The 17,673-nt window shown below is 44.1% G+C and overlaps 1 protein-coding gene across 2 annotated transcripts in view; it reads left to right on the top strand.

Annotated features, from left to right (window-relative positions):
- FNBP1 (formin binding protein 1) overlaps positions 1-17,673 on the top strand; it is a 170,939-nt gene that overhangs the window by 9,087 nt on the left and 144,179 nt on the right. The window lies entirely within an intron of this gene.

Genomic DNA, 17,673 nt, shown 5'->3' with positions numbered 1-17,673 from the left:
GCTTATAAGAGCAGTGTTCATTAAGAAATGTGTAGCCAAGATTTTTCTTTGCTTCTGTAGCAAAAGAAAAACAGGATGTTCAGTGATACAGGTGTCCCTGCTCTAAGTCGCCCCAGTAAACAGCTGTTCTGCACTAAAGTCGTTGGCTCTTGTAGGAACTGATGCGTTATAAGTCCTCCCATTCCCTGCTCTTAAGTCGTACAAAAGAAAAATTGCACAAATGGAAGTCAGCCGTGGGGAAAAAAATTCCCCATTTTAAGTTGTTTCACTGTAAGTCCAGGTTTTTTGGAACGTGTATTGGTCTTATAGTGAGGACAGACTGTACTAGACTTCCTCTTCTTGATGTAATACTGTATGTATAGTGAAGGAAGAAGCATCACAGGAAAGGAGACTGCAAGGGAAAAGTGTGTGTGTGTGTGGAGACCAATGTCCTTTATTTTTCTAGAACTGTGTTTAAATCTGACAACACATTTTGTTTGTGTTTCACAGAAGATAATCTCTGGCAAATGTCCTCACCTTGGTGTGTAATTGTAGTTAAACTCCATACAATTTTACTAATTCTTGTTTTCAGTTTTTTTGTGCAGATATAGCTAACCTAATTTTAATAGCCTAGAAAAAATAATAAAAACTAATTTATTTGCTTCTTCCCTGAAAGCTTCTATCATCATCAGATCAGATGATCATGTCAATTCCTCTGAGCCTAGCCACACTAATATAGTCATTCATCACATAAAATAGATCAGTGCAGTGTGCTCTACCTATCTACTAAAGTGAAAGTTGCATGGACATGCTGGTAAGTGCAACAGCCTGTCTCTTATGCAATGAGAAAACATATTGCATGAAACCTGTGTACACAATACTGTCTCCCTGCTTAAACTTGGATCAGCTGAAGGGTTCAGACTATTATTTTCAAAGCCCTTGTTGATGGGCTGGGATCTAGCTATTTAAGAACAAATGTCCTCTCCAGTCATGACATACAATGCCAGCTACATTGTACAGGGATAATTTGCTTGGTGGAGTGCAAGATGAAACTCTCTGGTGTTGGGAATAGGGCAATTCCAGTAATGGAACTGCATCTATGAAACACATACCCACGAGAGATCCTGATCAGCCTCTAAACCTTTAAAATGCAATGCAAGACCTGTCATTTAGCAAAAGCCTTCTCTCACTCTAGTTAAAAAGAGAACAGAAGAAAGGGCAACCACTATTTCCAACACAATAAAAAACAAAAGGCCTCCTGAGTAACATGGATGGGAACTACAGAATCGTTGCAACAAGTTTAGCAATATTTAATCCTGAACATCACACTCAAATGTGACTGTGATTGCCACTTTAGAAACATGTTCATTGATTCATACTATGTCTTTCTTACTAATGTAATACTGTATAAGCCCTCTTAGGACTTTTCTTTATGAAGTGAGATTATTTTTGACCCATTATTCTACTGTTAACCTGAGCTATGCAATGACTAGAAACAGCCCAGAAGTCACCTTATTAGCTACTGTTTGAATCAATTCAGTCAAAGGTCAAGACCTTTCCTTTCATATGATGTGTTTGGTTTTCATACAGATAGGGCAAAGAAAATTTTATTATCCTGATGTTATATTGCCTTTCTGGTTGGTTTAAGGAGTGGTCTTTGGTTAGGCATAAAGTCAACATCTGGGATGTTAACAGAATAATGAAAAGCCAAAGAAAAGAATCTTCTCATTATTATCTTCTCAGTTATTTAGCAAACGGTATAGAAGCAGAGAAAATCAAGAAAGCTATTTTAGAATTAGGGTTTCAAAATGTAGTGCTCCCCATTTTTCTGTGTTCAGAATATGTAGGGAAGTTGCTGTCCTTGGAGTCTGCTAGTCAGTGGAGCAGTCTTAATTTTTCTCTGGGGGCAAATCACTCATCTAATCTCTCAGATGGGGGTGAGATTGATTCTTTAATCAGGTTGTCTTCAGAAAAAGGGTTATATGAATCACTGTGCCCTGAAGCTTCCTCATGTTATTAAGGTTAAATTAAACAGTCTGGGTCTGTGTAAGCTATAATACACTTTGAGAGACTCCCTCAGATAAGAGGAGTTTACAATAATCAGAAAATCAAACCACAGATAAAAGAAAAAAGGCTGAAAGGCAGAATCATCCTTAATAGACTGGGACTAATACATTTGCTTTGTTTGGGGGCAATACTTTACATTCAGCTTCTATTAGGGTGGGGGAAAAAAAAGAAATGTATGAACTTCATAGTTCCATTCATAGCACTGCATTAAGAATCTGTTATTCCATTCTTCATATACAATCCATATTTCAGCCAAATATAACTGATTAAAGAACATTAAAGTTGAACAACTAAGCTTCTAGGAGGCAGGAAATTCCAATGTTAAGTGTGCACACAGGCTTACCATAGTACCTTCTGCATATGCATATGCATCCTTGATCTCTTACTAATTTCTTAACAATCATATTATTTTTGCAACAGGTTTTGTAGAGTCCTGTAAATCCTATATTAAATTATAATAGTGCAAACACTGAAGCATATACTTACCTTTATGCGCTGTGAAATTCATAAAGATAAACAGATAAGTTGTGGGGGAGGGGTTTCTGGTAGTTTTTTGGTAGGATTGAGCTCTTACGGTCTGATCCAACTCTCACTGAAGTCAGAGAAAGACTCTTAGGCTGTGTCTAGACTGGCAAGTTTTTCCGCAAAAGCATGTGCTTTTGCGGAAAAACTTGCCAGCTGTCTACACTGGCTGCTTGAATTTGCGCAAGAACACTGACGATCTAATGTAAGATTGTCAGTGTTCTTACGCAAATACTATGCTGCTCCTGTTCGGGGAAAAAGTCCTCTTGAGCAAATGTGTAGACAGCTAAAAACTGTTTTGCGCAAAAAAGCCCCGATGGTGAAAATGGGGATCGGGACTTTCTTGTACAAAACCGCATCTAGATTGGCACGGACGCTTTTCTGCAAAAAGTGCTTTTGAGCAAAAGTGTCCATGCCAATCTAGCTGCTCTTTTCCGCAAATGCTTTTAATGGAAAAACTTTTCCATTAAAAGCATTTGTGGAAAATCATGCCAGTTTAGACGCAGCCCAACTGACTTGGATGGGAACTAGAATTTTGTGTATTGGGTGCTGAAATACGAGTGGTAGTGTCATATAAATGCCTATTTATTTTGGCTAGAAAATTATGTTTGTGGATGTAATTTATATACAAGAATACTGTGAAAAGAATAGGGATCCATAGGTTTTTCTTAAAATTGCTGTGTGACCTAGAGTCTCTTAAGCTCTTTGTGCCTAAGTTTGCCTGTTAAATGAAGATTAAAAATACTTCTCTACCTTTTGTAGTGCAGTTTGAAATCCTCTGCATAACTAAAGCATGCCACTTTCCTATAAAAAGTTAAAATGTTTATAAATTACTTATTAATTGGGTTATGCAGCTGCAGTTAAAGGTCATGGACAAGTATGATTGAGGAATAAAGAGAAACAAGGATTTTCTCCCGTGAGCCCTGTTTCCAGAAACTTAGTTAATCTAGTCCAATACAGCATTTCCTTGTCCTATAGGCTCTAGAAGATTATGGGTACCAGCTCTGTGGCACTGCCCTGGATACTTGGTCTATACTAGGCCAGTTTATCCAGGTGAAATCACAGCCTGATGTGAAAACTAAAACAAAATCCATTCTCTTGAAGTGGGGTTTAGAGCTTGTGAAAATAGGTAGAACGTGGGAAAGTAAATAACTTAAGAGCAGCAACAGTATCAGATGAGCCTTTGGACCAGACTTTGATTTAAAAGTTTTTAGATACCTCTAAGTGCTGCTGTTGGTGATGGAGAAGACTGCCAGGGTATGTCTACACTACAAAGTTAATTCGAACTAACAGACGTTAGTTCGAATTACCTTTCATAGGCGCTACACTAGCGCTCCGCTAGTTCGAACTTAATTCGAACTAGCGGAGCGCTTAGTTCGAACTAGGTAAACCTCATTGCACGAGGACTAAGCCTAGTTTGAACTTACTAGTTCGAATTAAGGGCTGTGTAGCCCCTTAATTCGAACTAGTGGGAGGCTAGCCCTCCCCATCTTGCCCTGGTGGCCACTCTGGGCACCACCAGGGAAACTCGTATGCCCCCCTCCCGGCCCCGGAGCCCTTAAAGGGGCACGGGCTGGCTACGGTGCCCGTGCCAGGTGAAAGCCTGCCAGCACCCAGCCAGCAGACCCTGCACCTGGCACGCCATGAGCCAGCCACCCGATGCCCCCCAGCCCTCCGCCTCTTCCCGGGACCAGGCTGGCGGCTCTCGGGAGCCTGGCCAGGACCGCAAGAGGCGGGCACCCGCCTGGTCTAGTGCAGACATCGTGGATCTCGTCCACGAACTCCACACTAGGCACAGGAAAGTGGCCGTCTAGGGCAGGAGAGCTGCCAGCCTGGCCACCCAGGAGCAGGTTTGCATGAAAATCAAGGTGGTCCACTGAGACCCCCGACCCTGAGCTTAGAATGGCCGTACTGGGTCAGACCAAAGGTCCATCTAGTCCAGGAGCCTGTCTGCCGACAGCGGCCAACCCTAGGGACCCTGAAGGGGAAGGACCAAAGACAGTGACCAAGCCATTTGTCTTGTGCCATCCATCTCCAGCCTTCCACAAACTTTGGGCAGGGACACCACTCCTACCCCCTGGCTAATACCACTACATGGACCCAACCTCCATGACTTGATCTCACTTCTCTTTATACTCTGTTCTAGTTGTAGCCTTCACAGCCTCCTGCAGCAAGGAGTTCCACAGGTTGACTCTTTGCTTTGTGAAGAAGAACTTTCTGTTACGAGTTTGAAGCCTGCTACCCATTCCTTTCCTTTGGTGTCCTCTAGTCCTTCTATTATGGGAACTAATGGAGAACTTTTCTTTATGCAACCTCTCCACACCACTCTTGCTTTTATAGACCTCTATCATATCCCCCCTCCATCTCCTCTTCTCTAAGCTGAAAAGTCCCAGTCTCTTTAGCCTCTCTTCATATGGGACCTGTTCCAAACCCCTGATCATTTTAGTTGCCCTCCCCTCTGCTAGCCTCTCTCTTCCCCTCTCCCACCTCTTTTTCCCAGTCTCCCCCAGTTTTGCTCAATAAAGAGAGATTCTGTTTTTGACCACACGTTTTCTTTATTTTGTACATCAGGAAGGGGGGCTAGGGAAGGGTAAGTGGAAGGAGGTGAGGAAGGAATGGGGTACGCGCCCCCGATGGGGAGGACTGGGCTTCTGTGGGCTTCTCGGGGTGGAAGTTCTCCTGCAGCCCCCCGATTGCCTCCTCCCCCCGGATGGCAGCCTGTGGCAAGTGCAGCCAGGGTGATGGCCAAGTGCTGTGATGTTCCACGTGTGGGCACTCAGGGCACTCCAAGCCAGGACTGCTTTGCAAGCGGGGAACCCTGAGAACTGTCTGTCCGGGGTGGAGGTCGGGTCCCTTTAAGCACAGCCCTCGGCTACCCTGAGACAGCAGCTCCACGCTCCTCACCTGATGCCCTGCCGGCACTGCTTCCGGCCATCCCTAACCTCTGTTCAGGGTCCACTCTGTGTGGACATGCTAGTTCGAATTAGCAAAACGCTAATTTGAACTAGTTTTTAAGTCTAGCTGCGCTAATTCGAATTAGCTTAGTTCGAATTAACTAATTCGAACTAAGTTAGTTTGAATTAGCGCTGTAGTGTAGACATACCCCTGGAGAGCATTAAGGAAATTCCTGTTTTCTCCTCATTGCTGTGGAATAGGAGGACATTTAGGTCTGGGTAGGTGAAATTTCTCTCTCTCTCTCTCTGTCTCTCTGTCTCTGTCTCTCTCTCTCTCTCTCTCTCTCTCTGTGTGTATACATAAGAATGGCCATACTGGGTCAGACCAAAGGTCCATCTGGCCCAGTATCCTGTCTGCCAACAGTGGCCAATACCAGATGCCCCAGAGGGAGCGAATACAACAAATAATCATCATGTGATTCCTCTCCTATCATCCATTTCCAGACAAACAGAGGGTAGGGACACCATTCATACCCATCCTGGCTAATAGCCATTGATGGACCTAACCTCTATGAATCTATCTAGCTCTTTTTTGAACCCTGTTAAAATCCTAGTCTTCAGAACATCAGCATCATGGCATAATTGTCCTTTTGGGTGTTAAAATCTAAGCATCTATTAAAAAATAAGGCGGCAATATCTGTGGAGGTCACTGAGTTCCTATTCAGATGAATCTCTTTGATTTTTTTGAGCGGGTGAGGGGGGAAGACTGTTGCTGGTTACCTGCCTACAACACTGAAACAAGTTTTTTTTGCATATGACAGGTTTCATATTATTTATATGTTACTGAGAATTGTTTCTGCATAAGCATTTCTGAGAAACTTAGTCACAATGGGTGTGTTTAGACTACTGGTTTTTTTTAAAAAAGTGGCCTTTTTTTGAAAAAGAAATTCATCTGCATCTAGAATGCCGCCGCATTTTTTCAAAATTAAATCAAAAGAATGTGGTGGGTTTTTTTTGACTGCCGTAAACCTCATTTTACGAGGGAGAACGCCTTTTCTTGAAAGTGCTCTTTTGAAAAAAGGGGTTCTTGAATGTAAACAGGGCTTTTTTGAAAGACAGCATCCAGACTGCCTGGGTGCTCTCTTTCGAAAAAGCGGCTTGCTTTTTTCCTGCATATTGGGAAAATGTCTTATTCCTCTGCATAGACTGCTCTTCATTTATATTATTGAAAAGGTTAATTCACAAAGCCAGTATTTTTTAAAAGGTACAAAATAGGTTTCATGAAGTCAACGAAGTTCTGTATGAGGAGGTCTTGTAGTTTTGGGCCACTCTCAGCAAATGTCTTCTTAAAGAGGAAAGCAACATAAAGATGAAGTGAGTAATCCAAGAAACAGTTCAGTTTCACTTTAATGTTTTTATGCTTTCTGAGCAGTGTAAAGTTCCTTAAGTTATGTCTACATTAGCACTTTTGTCAGTACAACTTACATTGTTCAGGGGGTGTGAAAATACACCCCTCTGAGCCATAGTCACCGGCTTCCTCTGGTCTTTGGGAAAGCTCAGCTTCCCCTCTGCCTGAGGCCCCACCCCCATCTTCCCTCTTTCTGCCCCTCTTCTTCCCCCCCAGATTCCACCCTCACCTCTTCACTCAAGTCCTCACCCTCATATTGCATCTTTCTAGGATGTTAAAATGTGTTTAAGTAAATGTGTAACCTGTTGAAAATTTCAGCAGGAGACAGTGCGTGCAGGGAGCTGACTTTTAAGCTGGCTCCCTGTGCATACTGGAAGCCTGTGTGTAACCATGAAAGTTAACTAATGAGTCCAGGCTCCTCGATTAACCATGCATACAGTTACACTTTCACATCCCTACTTCTTTCCTGCCTCTTCCTATTCCCTCCCCTAAGTGTGCCCCATCCCTGTTCTCTCCCTTCCTTCCAGAGCCTTTTGTATGCCAAGAAACAGCTGATTGCTGCAGGCAGGAGGTGCTGGGAGGAAGGAGGAGCAGATTGCCACTGGGTGATCCAGCCATAGAGAATCCAGAGTTAGTTCCTGTGCTCTGATCAACATAAGTTACTATGTTGGGTCAGGACCCCCTTGGGACTAACCTGATGTGCTGAGACACCACTGACACTGCTTTTCCAGACAGCCTGGGCGCTCTGTAACCTTGTCTTGCTGAGCTCAGCTCTCTAGCTTACTTCAGCTATGGGACTGGTACAGAGCCACGCCCCAAGGCTACAGACACAAACTGGAAGAAGTAGAGTGCTGGGAAAAGGTCTCACACTAAAGTATATAACCCCTCTGAAAGCTGAACCCCAGATAAATTCGTCTGTATAGAGAACTATACAGTTTAAGCTCATGAATTTTTCTCTTTCTCAGTGTAAAAAGAGATGCTCAGGCTTCCTGCTCCCCCAGGTAGTGATTACTCACACTGGGTTTATTACTAAACAAAAGTGATTTTATTAAGTATAAAAAGATAGCATTTAAGTGGTCATAAGTGGTAGCAGACAGAACAAAGTGGGTAACTGAACAAAATAATTTTAATACACTAAAGCAGTGGTCTCCACCTTTTTACACCCAAGACCACATTTTAAATCTCAGAACAAGCAAAGATCTACTGCCCCATCCTTCCCCCAAGACTCCACCCTTTCCTTGAAGCCCCACCCTCTCTATTCTCCTCTCCATCACTTGCTATCCCCAGCCCTTATACACTCTACACCAGTGGTCTCCAACCTTTTTAAGCACAAGATCACTTTTTGAATTTAAGTGCAATCTAAGATCTACCTTAAATATAAATACTCTTGCCCCACTTCCTTCTCTCCCCTTCTCTGAGGCCCTGCCCCTTCTCACTCCATCCTCCCTCTCTTGCCCTTCATCAGGCTGGGGCAGAAGGTTGGGGTGCAGGCTCTGGTATTGGATTAAGGGATCTGGAGTGTGAGAGGGCTCTGAGCTGCTCTTGGGGCAAACATTTGGGATATAGGAGGGAGTTCTAGCTGCAGGCTCTGGAACGGTGTTTGGATGCAGGAGTACTTGGGGTGTAGGAGTGGGTTCATGATTGGGTAGGAGTTTGGGATGTGGACTCTGCTTATCTCAGGTGGCTTCTGGATGGTGGTGCTGTGGGGCTAAGGCAGGCTCACCCCTGCCCTGATCCTGGACTACTCCCTAAAGCAGCCAGCGAACTCCATCCCAAGTCCTGTAGTGCCCCCCTCGCTTTGTAGAGAAAGGATACAGAGTGGGAGGGAGCACCTTGACATCAGCATCCCTCCTCTCCCTTCCCTGCCCTGCACAGAAAGCAGGAGGCTCCCCAAGGGGAGGGGCAGCTCTAAGGCAAAGGGCAGGAGATGAGCAGAAGTGCGGAGAAGGGCAGTTGAAGTGCTGGCACTTGGTAGCCTCTTGGCCAGACCAGTCAGGATCACCTGTCAGAGGCTCCAAGATCTACCAGTAGATCCTGATATACTGGTTGGTGACCACTGCTCTACACTGCCTCTTTTTTTTTTTAATTCTTATGTAGGAAGAAGTTTTTCCAACATTTGGCCTGTCTAGACTGGACCAAATGTTGAAAAACCCTTCTTTTGGAATCCCCCTTATTCCTTGTGGAACGAGGAATATAGGGGTTACCGAAAGAGCATGTTTGCTCTTCCACTAAAATAAGCAGAAGAACAAATGCATCCCTGGATGTGGAAGAGTTTTTCCAGGATATCTCTGGAATCCTGGAAAAACTCCTGCAGTCTAGCAGTACCCTCACTGGGTTGAGACAAGATGTGTGGGCTCTGGGGTGGGAATGAGGGATTTGGGTGTGGGAAGGGGTGAGAGGTGCAAGCTCTGGGAGGAAATTTGGATGCAGGAGGAGGTGGAGAAGGGGATGTTGGTTTGGGGAGGAGGCTCCAGGCTAGGGACTGTTGGGGTCAGATGGAGGGTTGCGGTACTAAGCAAGCCACAGGCTTGTGGCTGTGAGGGTGCAAGAATTTGGGTTGGGGTATGTGAGGGGCTCAGAGCAGGGGGTTCCAGTGTATGATAGGCTCAGATCTAGGGTCTGGGGGGGAGGGTGTTGCAGGAGTGTTATAATGCTGTGGCCAGATGGGGGCTTGGCCCCAATTGGGGATTTGTTGCCCAGGCTTCATTTTAAAATAAAATACTATGTCAAACACAAAAAGTTTCTGCATTGTCTTTATTTATGAGAAGGGCAGGGGGGGTCACCAACCCACAGAAAAGTCAGTTGGGGCCACACAAGGGAGATGCAAAAAAACCCACCTCCTCCCAAACCCTCCCTCCCAAGCCTCATTAATGTGGCCCCTACTGTGCTGGTGGGAGTAGAGGATTTGGTACTGGGGAAGGGTGCTAGTGGGTGCTGGGGCAGGGAACAGGGTGCTGGCGTGGGGGCAGGGTTCTACAGCAGGGGACAGGGTGCCAGTGGGGAACAGGAGAGAGGAGACAGGTTGCCAGGGGAGGGGGCAGGGTTCTGCAGCAAGGGACAGGGTGCCAGTGGGGGCAGGGAGTCCCCTGCACCAGCCTTCTCCCAGGACTCCCCCCTCCACCCCCACAGAGGAGGGAAGCCCCCGCGCATGCCTCCTCCAGGCCGACTCCCCATCCCACAACGCAGGGAAAGCCCCACGTGCACCTCCTCCGGGGACAACTCTCCCTCCCTCGGCGCAGGGAATGCCCAGCGGCCACCTCCTCTGGAGACGCCCCGCCCCGCCCCGGCAAGTTCTGGCATGCCACAGACCTCAGGGAGTGGAGCAGCCAGCGCACATCCGGAACCCCCGGAAGTGGCGCGCAGTTGCAGGACTTCCATTCACCTTGCAGGAAGCTGGCACTACCTCCTTTTCCCTGGAGGTAGGTAGTGGGGCTTCTTGAGGGTGGGGGAAATGGGGGGGGCCCTGAACACCTTGTGATCGACTGGTCGAGCCCTTGCGATTGACCAGTTGATCGCAATCGACCGGTTAGTGACCACGGCACTAAAGAAACTAGTTACATATAAGATCTCATCCTAAATGTGCTTCTAATAATCTTCTTGACTGGCCAAACACCCTTCCTGCCAGGGTCTAGTTTCTTCCCCCAGTTCAATCTTAGTTGTTTTTAGTAGTCATCTTGGGTGTGGTGGCTGAGGAGAACTGACAATCAGGATTACCTTACCCCGGACCCTTAAATAAGATTTACAAAATGCATGAGTCTTTTGTTTCATAGTTTGATCCCCTTCCAGCTTCTTATGGAAAATTACAGAATTCAGATGAGTTAAAGTACCTTGTGACAAGGTTCTTGACTCCGTAGGGCTCCGTAGCCATTCTCCATGTTCTGACACCCATGTCCCTAGGAATGTCCTCTTTCACAGTTGATTGTCTCTCGCTGATGGGCCATCAGCACATACAACACTTTCATTGTTGTACCTGAAGTGTCAGCAATGGGTGCAATCCAAAGAAACAAATATATTACAGAATACATGTCAACATTCCTAATTTAATCCACAAAAATGAGACATGCATACAAGGCAACAAAAATGATACGTACATACAAAGGCAACTGTATCATATTCAGTAAACTACAGCCTCTTCTATGATATGTTACATGAGTTACATAAGCATATTTTCATAAAGAATATAGAACGTTACATCACAATTACACCAACAAGCACTAATGTGGACAGAGCTATATCAGCAAGAGATGCTATCCAGCCAACATTGCCACTGCTGCTTATTGGAGGTGGTTTAATTATGTCAGCAACTCTTCCATCCCTATGAACAAGAAGTTCCAAATCTCTCCCCTCCTCACAAGTCATCCTATGATCTTGATGATGATTCTTCAAGAATGTAATGATTAAAATAATTATTTCAAGCTTCACTAAAACTTTTAGAATCCATTCATATGATACTGAAATTCAGTAACTCTATTTGACATTTTGTATTTGAATTGACATTTCAGCAACACATTGACTTTATTATTAAAATGCTATGTGAAAAGTGGGATAATGTGATGTGACAGAAAATGGGAAGGAGCTTAACACACACAGTATTGTAGTGGTATAAAATGATGCTATATAACAATAGAAGCTTAAATCATTATGTCCTAGATGTCATTGGGACTAAACAGATTTTAAAAATGAATATTAAGTTAAATTAAGATATTAGTATAGACATGAATAAAATTGAGGATCTAATCAAATTTATTTAATACTTTTCAGTGAAAATAGTGAACTGTTACGGATATTCTGTATCATTATGATGAGCAGAATTGTTTGCTGCATCCATTGCTACTGCTGGAAAATAATTCTGGAAGTACCATATGGCTCTCTTGTCACAATAAAATGGCTGAATTTGACCTTAATCTGCAGTTAATATTTTTAACAGATTTGTTATATCCTCTTTTTGATTTTGTAGTTAAAATAAACACTCTGTCACAGGGACTATGTTTAGAAGCACTTACACATTTGGGGCATTATGACAATGTAAATAATAGTTTTTCACTTTGTGTAAAAAGTACTTTCAAATAGGGGAAGTAACCCCCTAACCTTCTCTCCCTTAAAGAGAAATGAGCTTTCGGCCTTATCTTTGAAATCCATATTTCTCTACAAAAGTAGTCCCATTAATTCCAAGGGGTTATTTTTTTGTGAGATATTACTTGACGGTGAGTAAAAGGTGATGGAATCCAGCTAATAATAATAAGGAAAAACCTACTGGTACTATAGTAGTACTCTTAAGCCTTTTTTATTCTTTTGTTTTTTCAAAAGTACTAAGGAACCAAAGAGCACATTTCAAATAGATCAATGAATTGAAACTTAACAATAAACTGGTACTTCTGACAGAGAATAAAATTACTCTTAGGGATGCTGGTTTCTAGCATGGGACAACTCTGGTGGTAGATATATAGTATGAGGGTCAGTTTGCTGTAGGAGTATTGTAGCAAAAGAGCTAAACTAATATGTTCTATGGGCAGTGTTGGTATAATGGTCTACATTAGGCAAATGCCAATAATAAGTAAACACTTTTTTAATTGTTCAAAAGCTGCATCTTTTATACATTTTAAGGGACACATGATGACAGCCTTTCAGGCTGTATGCCCTATAGAGAGATGTACAACAGCAGTAACCGGTACAAGCAACGAAAGTAAAGTTGAGAATGAAGGGCACCAGGATGGGAGAAGAATATTACAGAATGAGGTCTCAGTTTATTCTTTCAGTTACATGAAAGCTAAGATACTACCTGCATTTTTTCCCTAGTGCTATATTGAATAAAGTTCACTGCAGCTTCCAAAGTCAAATATCTTCAATAAAAAAATAAAAACATTCCCTTTTTGATGCATTTGTTTTAAAGATAAGTGCTTCAACCAGGATTGCCAACCCTCCAGGATTGTCCTGGAGTCTCTAAGAATTAAAGATTAATCTTTAATTAAAGATGTCATGTGATGAAACGTCCAGGAATTCAGCCAACCAAAGTAGGCAACCCTAACTCCAACTCATCCTAAATCCAAGCAAAAATGTTGTAAATCCAGCTATGGTTCAAAGGCTTTTGAGCAATCTATGTAATTTACAAAATACCAGTCTCTATAGTATCTAGGGACATGTCTTCACTTAGAAGATCAGCACTCCAGCAGTTGATCTTCTAGCATTCGATTTAGCGGGTCTAGTATATACCCCAAAATTGAACTCTGAGGGCAGCCCCCACCGGCACCCAGTACTCCTCCTTCTGCGAGAGACAAGGGAAGCCAATGGGAGCATTTGCTCCCGTCAGCCTCCTGTTGTGTTGACCAGGGATGTAAGCAACTAATCGACTATCCGATAAGCAAAAGCTTATTGGATACTTGACTAATACCTTTACTAGTTGCTTCCCTCACTTGCTATTAGTGGCAGCAAGGGTGGGGAGCAGGAGCCAGTGCTGGGGGAACCCATTTAAAAGCCAGTTCACCCCAGCAACGTCTCCGTAGGGGACATGGAAGTAGCAGGAACCAGGTGCGAGCCAGGAATCAGCTGATTCTGACCTCGTGCCCAGTCCCAGACACTGCAACTCTGCTTTTTAAATGTATTGAAAGCCTACTGACTCTTAATAAGTTTAAAAATCAGAAGCACAGCGGGGGGGACCCAGCATAAGCTGGGCCAGTTGACTCCCGGCTTGTGCCAGGTCCCCCCTGCTGCACTTTAACTTTTGAAATGTATTAAGAGCCTGTGGGCTATTAATACATTTAAAAGACAGAGCCACAGTGGGGTTAGCTCTCGGGCCCCGCTACAGCTCCCTCGCTTATCGACTAATCGAGTAGTCGATGGAAAATCCATCGACTAGTCGATGAGTTAACCCATATTTAACATTCCTAGTATGGATGACACCACAGTTTGGCTCAAGGTAAGCCGACTCCAGCTACGCATTTTGTATTTAAGCCGAATAGTATAGACCAGGCCTAAGTGCCTGCTGCTTTCTGCTAGTTTTAAAAAGAGCATTGCCAGAGTAGGAATTTTTATTCTGAGGTTAAAATGGAGAAAGATCTAATTTTTTGAACTTTGGCAAATTTTGGATTATTGAAGCTACAGTGTTCCATAACCCTTAGGACAGGGGTGGGCAATAATGTTTGATGCGGGAGCCACTCCAAGATTTTGGAAAGTGGTTGAGAGCTGCACTCTTCTATTATATTAATGGAGGCGATGCGGCGTGTGGGATGGAGGTTGGGTGCAGAAGGGAGCTTGGGGTAAGGGATTGAAGTGCAGGAGGGAGAATGGAGTCTGGAAGGGAATTTGGGTGCCGGGGGCGGTTGTGACCTAGGACAGGGAATTGGAGTGCAGGGGTTTGGGATGTGACCTAGGGTAGGATGAGATTGTGACCTAGGCAGGAGTTTGAGGTGCCAGATCTGGGAGGGTGTGCAAGAGGGGAGCAGAAGCTTTGGATATGTTGATTGGGGATGGTGCAGAGGGCTGGAAAAGGGAAGGGAAGGGTTGAGGTGCCAGGGGTAGGCTGTGGCCAACAGACTTAGCAACCAGCTGCCAAACCAGCCTACTTACCTGCAGAGCTAAGCCTTAAAGAACTTAAAATGTTTCCCAGCCAGCCTGCCCAGCAAAGTGCTTGTGTGAATAACTGAGCTGAGGAAAGGGTGCGTGGTTCTTCTTGGCTGCCTATTATTCAAACAGGCAGCTTCCATTTGCCAGTTTCTTTTCAGAAACTGGCCAATGGGATTGTGCTGGGAGTGGGGTCAGATCCTGAAGCTTTTCCCACTCCTCTCCATTTTTGGAACAGAAATGGGGCAGCTGCATTTCTGAATGTTGTGCGGGGCTTCAAGGCAAGCAGGGGACCTTGCCCTGGGACTTCACACTGCCTCCATGGACTGAATCCGGTGGCTTGGCGGGCCCAATGTGGCCATAGTGTGCCCAGGCCTGCTTTAGGAGATAAATTTCTCATCTTTGGGTGAAATTCACTCCTGTTGGAGGGCTAGCAAATGGGCTTTGCCCAACTAAAGTCCCGTCTGTTATAACTATTACTGTTTTTTATTATTTATTATTATTTGAGTGGTGGCACCTATAGGTCCCTGCCCCATTCTGACTGTTTCGGCCCCAAAGAGCTTACAATCAAAGTAAAAGACAAGAAACAATAGGTGGGTACAATGCATGCATGGGGGAAAAGGAATTACTGAATGTGATGAAATTGACAGTGTCGTCTTACATTTCACTTCCATTCCATGACAGCTCCAGCATTGGAAAAACAGGGTGCTATTGAGGATACTGATCTCATGAATGTCCTGATCTGTCTATCAGAGCAGCCTGAAACTAGTGAAGAATGGCTCTGCTAATGCAAAGTATCAGTGAAATTGATGCCACCCAAAGGGCATTCATTTTACTGTAATTTTAAAATTTAAAATCAATATACTGTTATGATAGACTATTTTGGGACTCTAACAGGATGTCTTTGCTTAATGCTGTTAAAATCCATATTCTTAATAAGCTACCTTCAAATAATTATTTACCTTGAGTACAAATTAATTCCCTATCAAGTAAATTGCCATGAAATACTAAGCATATAACAGCATCAATATTTAATGTCATCTGCTAAAACTCTCCAGGGCTTGACTTTGAAAATACAGTGTGGGTGATGTACTTGCAACTCTGATAAAGAGATATTAGGATTTGTACATGTACTTTCCATGCAATAATTTGATTATTTACTCTTTAAAGGCTCAATCCACTAGACATACATCCTTCTTCTGCATAAGAAAGTAAGGTGTGATACTTGCACCGTGAGTTGCTATATGGGGAGTTGAACAGCCACCTGAGTGCTTCTGCTCCCATTTCCTTCTCAGGTGAGCCGGAGTTGGGATAAGCCTTGATTGGCTCCAGTCCTTAACACACTCACTGCAGGAATTTGTGTGTGTGTGGCGGGGGTGATGGTGCTTTTTTTGTAAATGTGGACGGCAATTTTTTTTAAAAGGAGTTCAAAATAGTCATGCGATGAGTATGCGTAAGAGAGATTAATGAAAAATTTGAGTGGAAACAGAGATTGGTAAAATGATTTTGTTATAACATACTAAAAATGTATACAGTAATAAAGGTTTTATAGAAATTACCTTCTGTGATCATGGCGAGCAACGTGGCTGCCATGGCCCCCCGCTCCGTTGGCCACCTCTGCCTGCTGCTGTTCTGCCTGCTCGGTGAGGCTAGGGTGAGTGCGGGTGGGGTTTCCAGCCAGTGGGGCTGGGCTCAGGCTGCTCTTCGCAGGTGGGAGATGCCGTTCCTCTGGTCCTGCTATGCTGCCACTATCCCCGCCCGCCAATCCCCCCGCAACGCCACACGGAGCTCGAGGTCAGCGGGGGAGTCCCCAGGCTGCACACGGCACTTCTAAATGGCAGACTCCGGGTGCCGCATGGAGCCCAGAGTCTGTCCTGGGGCAAGGGGGAATGAGTAGTTGATTAGTGTGTCGACTAGTCGTTCACATCCCTACCATGGACTACCAGTTGGTAATGAAAACTCGCTGTTAATTACATAATTACTCTTGAACCATTTTGTCAGTGCTAAAGCTACGGAGAATGGTTTAATTTAATCAGTAAGAAAGGAAATATTATTTTAAATAATTAAAAAGACTAAACTCTTAAACCAATGTGAGAAAGTTAATCAAACTTAATTTTAAATAAAATAAAATATTAATTTATGTCCAACACAAAAGATTCAAGTTTTCTTTATTTCTGGCAGGGGTGAGGAAACTTTTTTGGGTCTGGGGGCCACTGAATCATAAAAAAGTCAATTGCTCGGGGGCGAGAGGAAGAGAGAAAGCCCCAAGTCTTGCTGTGCAATCTAGCTCACCGGGAAGAAGCACTCCTCCCTTTCCCTCAGCCAAGAGAGGATCAAAGTGAGCCAATCGTGCAGCAAAGCTTGGGGCTTTCTCTCTTTCCCCTTCCCCAAGTAGGAAGCCGGTGCTGGCGCTCCAACCATGAGGCGGGAGGGGGAGGCTGCAGCGCCAGCGCAGGCTCCCCGCTGTTGAGGGAAGGAGGAGAGCTGAGCTCAAGCCACAGACCACCAGGAAAGCGGCTGCAGAGCCCCCTCACGCTGATTTGGGGGAGTAGTGGGGGGGTATTTGCACCCTTTGCATACCCCCCTCCCCCGGGCTGGAAAAGGGCTTGTAACAGTTATTTTTTCCATGGAGCAAAATGCAAGTATGGGCTGATTGGGATTATATATGATGCTTTGCAGCACTGTCCATGATCCAAGGTATGTTGCAGTGTGCCAGTCTATTCCTAGAATGCTTGCATTATCCTCTTTTCTAAATAAACTAGTTTGCACTTAATATTTAACAGTCGTTCTAATTACACTGTTATCAACTGGCTACAATGAATAGCAGTCTGCTGGAAAGTGGATTGTAAAGAATTTGCATCTAGTTTGTAGGCACTGTTTATGCTAAACAGACATTTAGAGTATTCATTTGCCCTTTTGAATTTGTTACTTTCTGGAAGTGAAGCAAATGTCTGTTAGATTCCTCCCACAACACTCGCTGGAAAAGAGCAACTATGTACTTTGCCATTGTTTTTGATATTTCACTTTTTTTTTTCCTGTTGAGCCAATAGAAGAACACAAGGCAACATACTGCGAATCAGAATTTTCTTTCTGGTGTATGAAATGAACGTTTTGTATTGTGACAGGCTTATGATTAGATCTTATTAGAAAAATTGAAACAAGAAATGCATAGCTGTCTGGTTCTGTTGGTGGAGTTGCATTAAGAAACATTTTCCTGAATCACGTATGTACTGTGCACATCATTAG

This window comes from Pelodiscus sinensis, chromosome 22 (assembly GCF_049634645.1).
Source record: "Pelodiscus sinensis isolate JC-2024 chromosome 22, ASM4963464v1, whole genome shotgun sequence".
In the NCBI taxonomy this organism is placed as follows: Eukaryota; Metazoa; Chordata; order Testudines; family Trionychidae; genus Pelodiscus; species Pelodiscus sinensis.
This window is presented reverse-complemented; position numbering and strand designations above follow the sequence as displayed.